This window comes from Mus caroli, chromosome 2 (assembly GCF_900094665.2).
Source record: "Mus caroli chromosome 2, CAROLI_EIJ_v1.1, whole genome shotgun sequence".
Classification (NCBI taxonomy): Eukaryota; Metazoa; Chordata; class Mammalia; order Rodentia; family Muridae; genus Mus; species Mus caroli.
Genome location: NC_034571.1, coordinates 103,959,006 through 103,968,517, shown reverse-complemented (window position 1 = coordinate 103,968,517; position 9,512 = coordinate 103,959,006). Strand labels below are relative to the sequence as shown.

Here is a 9,512-nt window from a genome sequence, read left to right as displayed (position 1 = left end):
TGGTCCATCCTTTTGTCTCAGCTCCGAACTTTGTCTCTGTAAGTCCTTCCATGGGTGATTGTTTCCAATTCTAAGAAGGGGCAAACTGTCCACCCGGGGAATTAAGTATTTTTAAATACATTTACTACAGAATGGAAACTCCCCTTTCCAACGAGGAAACCAAACCAAACCAAATCAAATCAGCCCATCCCTTCCAAGGCAGTTCCTCCAGCTGACCACAGCTGCTGCTTGGAGCCTAAAGAAATGCAGTAGGTTCCCAGGAGAGTCAAGACATGATGCATCTTTAATGTGAGAATAAAATTAGTAAAGTGATTGTAACTATCCCAATGCCCTGAAAGAAACAGTACAGCAAAACAAGTTGCTACTTGAGAAGTCTTACTTCATAAAGAAAACAAAACAAACAAGAAGCTAATGCTGTTCCCTTTCTCTGAGCAGCAATGTTTGCTAACTAGATATATAATAAGCTTTTGAATCATTAATTTTTAAATTAATTACTTTATGTATTATCTCATCATATTACTATGGAAAATATGTTTAATTGAATTGAACATTTTAAGATAACTTTTTGTGTGCATGTGCACATGTGCATATGCACGTGTATGCATGCATGTATGTGTGTATGCATGTGTATGTATGTGTATGTTGATCCTATCCATCCTCATTTTCTTTGCCTGCCCAGTGACCCAGACTCCAACAGACTTCCCTCTATTTCCCAACTACTTTGACTTCTTTCTGTTTTTTTTTTCTCCAAACTTATAACTGAGATTATTTGTATAAGCATTGATAGTAGGCTATTTACTAGACTCTTGGTAACTTACCAGTAGCTATGCCACTGAAAATAAATGACATTCCTCTACTGGAAATCAATAACAGCCAGTGGCTCCTTAGAGAAATGTGACACTATTGAGCTTCTCCTCAATTCATGATGAATTGAAGGGTTCAGACCTGTGCGGGTCTTATGCTGGCATCCACAGCTACTATATGTCCATGACTAGTACCAAGTCAAATATATAAACTGTGCCCATACTACTTTCCCCACCCCTCTGTATCTGAAAGTTTTTCCACTTCTTTTTACATCACATCCCCAGCCTTGGGGAGGAGGAGCAATCAACAATCACTTTGACCAGTGCTAAGTGTGTGTAAAATTTATGTATCTGTCCAGGGCTAAGAACAGCATTAGGCTACAGGTATAAACACAAATATTCAGAAGACAAGTTGACTATTTTGCCTATTTAGCAAAACAACAATAGTCGATTTCCCACTAAGCCTTCCTCAGCAATAGGATATGCAACTATTTATTTCCTCTCAGGGCTACATCAGTAATCTGTTGGTTTTCTCCATGAGTGCATCACAGTTCATCTGGCAGGTGAATCTCCTGCCTAAGCATAGGTAAAATGTATCTTTAACTAAGAAATGACATGTCTATGGAAATTTTACAAACATTGATTTCAGTCATAATTGTCATCTATAACTAAACATCCTCAAACTCTTGTATAAGAAAAACTTGCTTATTTTACCAACCAGCAAGAAAATATTTGTAAACATAATTATTAATTTAAGGCTATATCAAGTAACTGGTTGTTTTTCAGGTTCAATGCCTTATTAGTTTCAATTCAATGCTGTACCAAGGAGGATTTTTGACAAATAATCCATTTCATCTCATCAAGTAAATGTAATCAATGAGGTAAAATTGGTGAATTTTCTTTATTTTGAAGTAACAGTTAATTCCGTTATAATCAGTCTATATTATACCAACACAGAGCCAAAACAATATTCTGGAAATTTCACAGATGCAGTATTTTCCAGAAATCATGAAGTATTGTACCATTCCTAATTGAATAAAAGTACAAGAAATGTTTCTATAAATGCTTAAAAGGAAAGGAAATCCTGTTAAATTCCACTAAGTTATAAAAAAATATGGTTAAGTTCACCAATGAAAAAGGTCACATTGTGAGACCTCTATTATTTAAACTAAAAATACCACCCACATTTTATGTCAACCTATTCAGCTCATTCAAATACCATATGCAATAGATTATTAAAAATTGACAGTCAAATCATTAAATGTCACTGACATATGATTAAATGTCACTTAGATGAATCATACATTGACAGTATTAACCCATGACACACGAGGCAGCCCCATGCTGTACTTCAGCCACCCCCTAAAATAAATTAATAGAAAGCAATAGAGAAGTTCTTATAAAGAGCTGCATTGTCTCTTCTTTTAAAGTCATTATTCATACCCAGACATTTAAAGAGTTGCCTTAAAACCCTCCAGTCAAATGCTTTGTGCAGCCCTCACGAAGTAAGACTCCAGCTAATGGATCAGGCAGGCGGTGGAAGGCAGAACTTTCAGCTGTCATGCTGAAGAGTGATTTAAAGAAGGTTGTCACTGGAGACGGTTGTCAGCAATGAGGAATTCCAAATGCAGCTGATCCCAGAACTCTGAATGTGGTATGTTTAAAAGTGCCTCAATCTAGGAATTTTGTACTGCCGTTCTGTTTAGTTAAGCATGCATAGTGAAAGCAAGGAAGAATAACAGGTATTGATTTTCAAAATTAGGAATGGAGAGTTTTAAATTTTTCTTGATGCTAGAAATGAATCTGTTAAAGTGAAATGGTGTGATCTAAATGTGGATTTGATAATGAGTGGTGTGTATCTTGCATGCAGAACAGTTACCACCTCTCGGTGACGTTTTGGCTGTGCTTAGATGTATTACTTTTGGTTTCATGAAAAAAAATATTCAGAAATTCTACCTAAAATAGATGTAGATGTGGAATTATGTAAAGCACATTCTTTGTAAGGATACGTGTTTTCTGATCATTCTTAAGGTATAATTTCATTTGTGACTTCTTTGCTAATGTCAAAGTACAGAGTCTCAGAAGAAATGCTGTAAGGAAGGAAAACAGGATTAAACCTGAACCTACAGAAATGACCCGACTTTGAATAGCACTAGTATGCTGGGAAAGGGCATGTCTTCAACCTGCTTTCTTTGTATTCTATGCCCTTAAAAGTTACTCTTAAAGTATTTATCATTTCTTCAATATTTGTTTTCATTTCTTTCTTTAGAAATAAGAAACAATCCCATTTACAAATCAGAAAATATAGGCCTGCACTCAGAGTCTGAGCACTTAAAATTGATAGTCACTGACATGGAAGTAAGTTTTCATGGAGAAAAAGTATTTACAAGATTCCTTATGTGTCATTTAATATAACAATCATTCACTAGGAACAGTATCTCCTAAGATATTCTCTGTAAACTAATTCTGCAAAGTAAATATTCAAAATTTACATGTTGCATTAAGAACACAACAGAAAACTATAGTCTGTGCTCCATCATTGTCTATTCAAAATACTTGGCTTTGACTTTTTCTTAGATAAATCAGAGATAATATTGTATTGAGTAAATAAAATTAAGAGGAAAAAATACTTTTAATATAGCATTTAGCCTAGTGTCTGCTACATCGCACAAATTCAAAATGTGTTTGCTTCTCTCTTGTCCATACATTTATGTTTTCTTGTTTAGGGACTATTTGTATTTGTTTAGTACTGTTATTCTCTTATGGATATGTTTTATGACATAGTGTTGAGAGAATTAAAGTCACATAATTTAGAAATTTGGATTTCACTCTTATGAAAAATAATTATTTTGCTGCCTTCTTTTTAATACTATTCTATAGTACTACTCAGTGAAATATACATATCTTATACAATAAGTGTGAAAAGACAATGTTCTCTAAGCAAAATAAATAAACTTAATATTGGACAAGCATATCTAGAAGTCAGAAGGTCTAATTAATCATTTTGATCAATTCATTGATTGACAGCCTGAAAAAATAAGAAATGCAGATTTTAATTCTCATTCCTCATCTTAACTAGTTTAATATCAGCTATAATTAGAAAATAGCTTCATATCTGAGAATATTTTTCAGAGAAAAGTATAAGTCGCATAACTAAAGTTGATATATATAAGAAATGTTTCACTTTCCTAAAAACAGAAATATCAGTAATTTCAGATTCAACTATATATATTTTTTATTTTGACATTTCTTCTTCAAAAAAGTGAGATTGCATTTGTTATTTCAGACTTCTCACATTCTAAGAAATCTGGACTACAACAAGCTTTAAAATATGTATGCTTTGAAATATCTATTTTTTTAAATAAATACCTTAGAACAGAGGTTGGCAAATTTGTATCAAAATTACCTGTGGGAATTGTTTTAAAAAATAATTTACAGCTTCTTATTGCATTAGAAGCTCAATGCAATAAGCTGAAGCTCAAGAATGTGCAGCTTCAATAGGTGCCGAGGTCATAATGAAGCTAATGATCTAGGTATCATATTTGACAGCCCTTATCTTCTGTCTGCTATTAGCAGCTCAAGTCCATCTTGTGGACAGAGTGTACTGGGTAATCCATTGATAAAAAAAAAAAAAAAAAAAAAAAAAAAAAAAAAAAAAAAAAAAAAAAAAAAAAAAAAAAAGCAAAAGAAAACAGAAAAGCAGAACAAAATAACAACAAAACAAAATCCCTTCTTTTGCAAAGCTTTCAGCAATGGAAAATTAAGAAACTAAACAGGGTATCCACTGCATAAGCCTGTTTACAAAATGTCTTATGTCAACGTAAGGTTGTAGAAAGGCTGCCATCCTGTAGAAGCTACTTATCAAAAGGTAGACATGGTGCACGAGGACTAGGAGGTGGGACATCAGCACAGGGGAGAAATGGAGTGACAGGCATCAAAGATAGAGAGCCTCTATGAGGCATTGGGTATACACGATTGGCAATGAGAACACATAGATGGTAGCCAAAGAAGAGAGCAGAAGTTCCCAGACACGGTGCTTTAGATCTCTGTTGTAGGTCTGAGACGTTCTTTTGAGGCTAACAACTTTGAAGAGATACGTGTTCATTTGGTGACAAGGAGATAAGATGTCCTCCTTGCAGTAGTCCAGGTGGAAGATGGTAGTGATTTGAGCTGGAACAGGTGCATGGGTGAATGGATCAAGAGGTAGAAGCTGCTAAGATTTATAAACACTGAGGTGACAGTATTAAAAATAGTATAATTCCGAGTATTTTGTGATACAGAAGTAAAGAGTAAAAAAAAAGAGGTTGGAAAGAAAATGAAGATCATTTGTGAGAGATCAGTAGTTGTAATGGGAGTGTGGTAAGTTTCTTTGTTTTTGTTTATAGCAGAAAAAAAGTATACATTTAAAAATCTATAAAACTAAATATTTAATAGACTTTGAGATGAAAATCTCAAGTTACATTAATGGTTGCTGAGGGTGTGTGTGTGTGTGTGTGTGTGTGTGTGTGTAAACGCATGGAAGAGATGAATAAGGTTTAATGGATTTAACATGTAAATAATATGGTTGCTGTCCTCAAAAGTTTGCGGATTATTGGGGAAAACAAACAAACAAACTTTTTATTAAGACGGTTTAGAGAATAGCACTTTAATGTTAGATTTAATATGAGTTATGCTTTCTATTTTTCCAAGTCCTTCGCATTTGAATTGTTCTTATCACCATCAATCTGTTCACAGGCGTCAGTATCCCTAGCCTTGTTCCCTGGAACCTTAAATGGAGTTCCTTAGTCCCTTTGCTCACAAGAGCTCTATTTCCCCTGCTATTCACTTCCTTAGGACTCAAGATACATATAACTTCTGAAAAGTTTTCTTTCTGAAACAATTATTTCATTTTTGCAGTCATAACACTTAAACTCTTTCTTACCCTCACAGGGAACAAATCTCACCCAATTATAACATGTTCCCTTTCTTCTTCCTTAACCACATCATTCTCTTAAAAGGGAGGCTCACTGAGTATTTTTCATTGTAATGATCTGAACACCTTGCACAGGCAGAACTGAATCATAACAGCAACACACGATGAACTTGTTAAATGAGTGCTGTACTAAACAACAGCTCTTGGAAAACATTGTAGCTTGAGGCAATGCAAAGCCATTGCTGTGGGCTTTAAGAGTGTAGGTAAAAACCTTGCTTTTAAAAATATATTCAATTTTAAAAATAATTTCAATTTTATACTAGATATGTATTTCATTGATTAAAGGAATTAAGAATGTAAAAACAAGTATATCCACGAGATTGCTGTGGTACAGAACAATGAATAATTTAGCAAAATACATCAAATTCATCATTTTGTTGGGAATAAAACAATAATGATATATACATCTTATTATATAAAATTATGTTCATATGTGTGTGAATACATGTATGTATGTATGTATGTATGTATGTATGTATGTATCCATAAAACTGTTCAGCAACAGGGCATGGTCTTCATCTCCCTCATGTGACCTGATGGAATAATAGAGAACATACAAAACGTACAAAATTGTAGTATTCCTTTTCCAAAGGAAATGCCATACCAATTGCAGTGAGACTTCTTTTGAATTCCCTCGTGTGAAATCTGATAAAATTATGGATGGATTACATGATAAATATTGATGCTTCCTTTTCCTCTGGTTTACATTAGCATTATTCCTTAATTGGCTCACTTACTATACTCTATGGCAGCTAACAAAAATTTTCTACCACTAAGGCCATAGAGGTGGCTCAGCTATTAAAACATACATCTTGCTCTTGAAGAAAAATATAGTTGTTTTCCACATTTCAAGTGATTTACAACCTCTGTTAATTCCATTTCCAGAGGATATGACAAATTCCTGGTCCACCTATTGTATACAGACACACACAAATAGAGAATTTTGATAGGTGCTTCCTGGGTCTCCAGACCAAGTGTTCATAGAAACATCTAGGTATTGATGCTGTAGAGATTTTGCTACATGAACATAATAGTCTTTGATATTGAGAAGAAACTGCAGTTCTCTAATTTAAATTTGAATTCTTTCTCTTAGAAGAGAAAGAGTCCTAACAAAAATTTCTCCCATTCTGTATAAAAAAGAGCAGACTTTATAACCACTGCATACAATATTTATTACATGGTGTGTATTACATATAATGTTTAGTGTATATGAATTTATATTCCATTGATTATATAGCCTTGGAGAGAAATAAGTCAAAGGAGGCTGAGCAATTACTTCTGAGATTTTTTTTTCATATCTCCTGTCTTCTTCCCTCTTCTTTTCTACCCTACCTTTCTCTTTTTTGTGTTTTCCCATCTCTTGCTTCTTTCTTTGCTATTAAAGACTTAACCCAGGGTACTTAATTTGAGCGTATATGTTCTGAGCTTAGTGTATATTTACCTAATCAAAGCAAGAGGTTTGCCTTGCTACTGCACACACAAGGAAGAGAAATGAGCTGGAAGCTTGAATAAGTGTGTGTATGAAGAAAATATGGGGTGGTATAACAAGTTCTGCTTGGGAGCACATAGTGCTTCATACCAAAAGTCACAGACTTGTATCTAGCATTCCTCAAAGCCACTAAGTTCTCTCAACTCTGAGCTATGTCCATTCAGATGACCCTGTGCTGCTAAACAGTAGCAAAACGTCACTGAAATCCACCAAAGCCAAATTACACTTGACTCTGTTTCCATAGAGACTGTTGTTATAAATGACAAACTGGACCCTTCAGTTTAGTTAATGCATCCAGATTGATAATTCAGAACCCATATCAGTGCAGAGGATCTGTTGTTTATGAATCACCAAGTATCAGGATGTGTTCTTTATATATCTGACAACAGTAGTAGTAAGTAAAAGGTTCAAGAATTCAAGTAATTCAAAGATTCATTAAGAAAGCACTGTTTGCTAAATTAGTGTTGTACTAATGGAACTGATCAGATTTTTTTAAATCACATTTAATAAATCCAAATCTTCTAATGTAACTTAATATTCTTAAGAAAATGGGACATTAAACTAGGATCTGGGTTTAAATACTGACACTACCATTTGTACATTGCTTGACATTGGAAAATTGTTTAAATTTGAACCTGAGATTCCTTTCCTTATGGAGTGAAGCAGATGGCAGGAGCAAGGGTGATTGTGGTGAATCAGTAACTGTGAGCAGACTTTCAGATACCTAGAGGGTGCTCAGCTCAGTGGGCGAGCACAAAGCCTCACCTAAACAAAGATTTAAAAAAAAAGCCTTGACTAGTACTTGTGTATGGTAAGAACTACAGTAAAAACATAGCTATGGATCTGAAGAACTGTCTCAGTGGGTAAGAGTAAGAGGGTCTGAGCTAAGATCCCAGCACCCATACACAAAGCAGGGCATGGTTACCATCCTATCTACAGAAACACTGGAGAATCCTGAACTAAATAAATAAGGTAAAGAGTGTCAGAGCACAGTACTTTACATCCTCCTCTGGCCCCTGCAAGCATGTGTATTCAGATACATGTAGCACACCCACTCTTGTACATATGACACATATACCCCACCCTCACATACATAATATATACACATTAAAACCTATGAGATGAATAAAATAGAAATAGAAGTATCTTCAGATTGTTAAAATTAAAAAGCCAGTGATTTCAGAGGTTAATATTGTCCAAGAATAAAACCAGGGCACATGGCAGCTGTCCCTTCCTATAGACTATCTAACTGTTGTGAGGAAGGGGATGAATTTAGAGTTCAGGAAAGAAAAGACAAAATAGAAAATAGGTGCTGAGGATTTCCATGGGAAATAAAGAGAATCAGACAAACATTTCCTGGGAAAGGGATGTGTGTAATGTCCTCTGAAGCCTTCAGACTCTCCTCATTTTTCTTTTCTATCGATGACAAACTCTGCTTTCTTCTCTTATCTCTACTGGTAGGATTTTAGGTAAGTAAATGAAAACAAGGCTCATAAATGTTGTATGTTGTATATCTGTAGCCTAAAATGTACAAAAATACATTAAAAGTTGAGTATTAAATAGTTATATATGCTCTCTGAACTGGGAAATGGGTGCTATGTTTGAAAGGACTTGAGCTAATCCAGAATGGAGGATGCTCATTATGCATACTGGGTATTGAATGGCAATGGAAAATAGAGAAAAAATTAGGTACCTTGTAAAAGTGGGCTGCCTTAAACCAAGAGAACAGAAAGGAAATATTTTGAACACAAAATCAGGTTCCACAATAGAAGTTTATAATAATAAATATAATAAATATGATATGATATGATATGATATAATATAATATAATATAATATAATATAATATAATATAATATAATAGGCAACATGTGAGAAATAGAAGCATTAAGCTGGGCATGGTGCCACATCCTTGTAACCCAGAACTTAAAAGGCAGCAGCAAGGCATCACCATGAGTACATAGCTAGAGATATACAGTAAGCCTCTTTTGGAGCTTTGGTATCCAAATAGATCAATCCCCACATGATGTATTTCATATAAACTCAATATTTTATCTGTTAAGAGATTCTTAATCCATGTGGAATATGATAGATATTTCACTTGAGAATTATTTATATTCTGTAGAATATTTGCAGGCTGGCCTTTAAGTTTTTTTTTAATTTTTAATATTTTTTATTACATATTTTCCTCAATTACATTTCCAATGCTATCCCAAAAGTCCCCCATAGCGCCCCCCACTTCCCTACCC

At 34.3% G+C, this 9,512-nt stretch overlaps 1 protein-coding gene across 3 annotated transcripts in view; it reads left to right on the top strand.

Moving 5' to 3' along the window:
* The window catches only part of Ano3 (anoctamin 3), a 284,964-nt gene that overhangs the window by 97,246 nt on the left and 178,206 nt on the right, over positions 1-9,512 (top strand). Inside the window, exon 1 of one of the 3 annotated variants that reach the window (XM_021184438.2) lies at positions 2,231-2,457. The exons of the other annotated variants lie outside the window; for them this stretch is intronic. The gene's annotated coding sequence lies outside the window, so the exon portion shown is untranslated. Of the gene's footprint in view, positions 1-2,230; positions 2,458-9,512 lie in introns of those variants that run through there. 3 annotated transcript variants of the gene reach the window in all.